This window comes from Neophocaena asiaeorientalis, unplaced genomic scaffold (assembly GCF_003031525.2).
Source record: "Neophocaena asiaeorientalis asiaeorientalis breed wild unplaced genomic scaffold, Neophocaena_asiaeorientalis_V1.1 scaffold312, whole genome shotgun sequence".
Classification (NCBI taxonomy): Eukaryota; Metazoa; Chordata; class Mammalia; order Artiodactyla; family Phocoenidae; genus Neophocaena; species Neophocaena asiaeorientalis.
Genome location: NW_020174707.1, coordinates 1,057,056 through 1,058,803, shown reverse-complemented (window position 1 = coordinate 1,058,803; position 1,748 = coordinate 1,057,056). Strand labels below are relative to the sequence as shown.

At 58.3% G+C, this 1,748-nt stretch overlaps 1 long non-coding RNA gene across 1 annotated transcript in view; it reads left to right on the top strand.

Annotated features, from left to right (window-relative positions):
- The first annotated feature begins 1,169 nt into the window (after positions 1 to 1,169).
- Positions 1,170 to 1,748, top strand: part of LOC112409632 (uncharacterized) — a 7,657-nt gene continuing 7,078 nt past the window's right edge. The window contains exon 1 of the long non-coding RNA XR_003005186.1: positions 1,170 to 1,719. This is a non-coding gene — a long non-coding RNA (uncharacterized LOC112409632). The remainder of the gene's footprint in view (positions 1,720 to 1,748) is intronic.

Below are 1,748 nucleotides of genomic sequence, written 5' to 3'. Positions count from 1 at the left end.
CCCCACACAGCCCCAGGCTCGCTCCTCTGCTCCGTGTTTATTTAACCCTCAACCCCTCCGCGGCAGCTGCGGGTAGAGGGATTCCCGGCGGCGCTGATCCCGGAGCTGGACCCCAACCTCGGGCCGCCGGGAGCGCCCCTCCCGTTCCCGAACCTCGAGGTCGAAGGTCCCAGTGGGCCGGCGCCTCCGCTACCTAAATGGGCCTGGGGACCGTAAGGGGTCGACAGAAGGGGACCCTTGGCAAGGTCCCCATTGTTCCCCGGGAGCTGGGAAGCTGACTCACGCCCCGAACACAGAGCGATGCCGAGTGTTTTCTCGGCAGCCTTCACCCGAGTGCTTTATTTAGACAGGCTTTATTGACAGTACACATGTTTTCGGCTCGTTATTCTGGAGGCGGGAGTGGAAACTGGGCAGAGCAGGAGTTCTCCCCGTGAGCCTCACGTTTTTTGAAGGGGCTGAGGCTCAGCGCAGTCGAAGGATCCCACTCCCGCTTGCTGTGTTCCCTAGTGAGATGACGCGGAGGAAAACAGCGACCGGGTGGCAGTGGAGGGCGCTGTGTGTGTGTGGGGGGTCCACAGGGGGTCACCCCCTCCCACAGTGCCGCTCTTCAAAACGCATAGCATATCCGCAGGCCCACTGTACAGACTCGGGGTGGGGACAGAAATTCACACAGACGACACACACCAGCTTAGTGAGAAAAGCGTCTTTAACTCTTTTTCCTGGGCTTCTTCCTTCCGGTTTTGGACTTCTCGGGTTATCCAGGTCTTGGTCTCTCTGGATTCTGGGAAAGGCCTTGTCCAGATTCCTGAGTGGAGGGTACAGGCAGCTACTCGGTAAGTGGGGTGGTCCGGTCAGGGGCTGCAGGAAATTGTCTGAGCTAGGTGAAATAGTTTCCAAGACCTTTTGGGGGTTTTGACTCGAAGCTGGCGATGTTAAACCAAACCAAGGTTAATGAGTTCTCTCTCCTGACTTTTTAGGTGCAGTTCAGAGAAAACTGGGGGTGGCGCTCTTTAGAGGAAGTAGGTTTAATGGCATTTCCTCTCATTTTTCTCCACTGCGAGGTGTTGCAGTCGTCCCCCCTGCTGCTTGCAGAGTTCAGTAGCCTCTCTCTGGTTGGGGGTGGCAGAAAGGCTTCTCTGGGGTCCCTCTTTGGGGGGGCCCGCAGCTGACTTGGTCTCTCATGGCCACTGAATTCGAAGTCTTAGCCTGTTTGCTTGCTTCTGACTCCTGCTAGGAGTGAAGGGCAGCCTGACCAGAGGTGCTCGGGCCCTAGGAAGTGCACAGGATACAATACAGACACCCTTCTCCTGGCCTTCCCCTAGCGCAGCCCCGGGTCTCTTCAGGAGTCAAGGCCTAAACAGCCTTTGCCTGGGTTTCTCTCCCTGTCTTGAGTCTCTGGCTGCAAATCCTCAGCTGCTTTCTGGGGTTTATCTGAAGCGCTTCCCTTCCTGAAGCCCACACCCTTTGGTCCCTGCCCCCTGGCTTGCGGGGCTGACTTTTCGCCTGCGCACATGCCCACCCCATTCCCGTTTTCAAGCCGCCGTGTTGGAGCTGTGCGGACCAGAGCTGAACTGTGGCCATGCGAGAGAAGGAGGTGGCTTGACCTTTGCAGGAAGGGAAGAGAAGGCGGATTCACAGCTCGCAGCGCTGCTGGGAGACCCGGGGCTGCACAGGGAGCCGCAGGCGTTGCTACAGCCCCAGAAGCTCTGACGGGAGCCTGTAAGAGGAAACCAGCTCCGGGAGGCTGT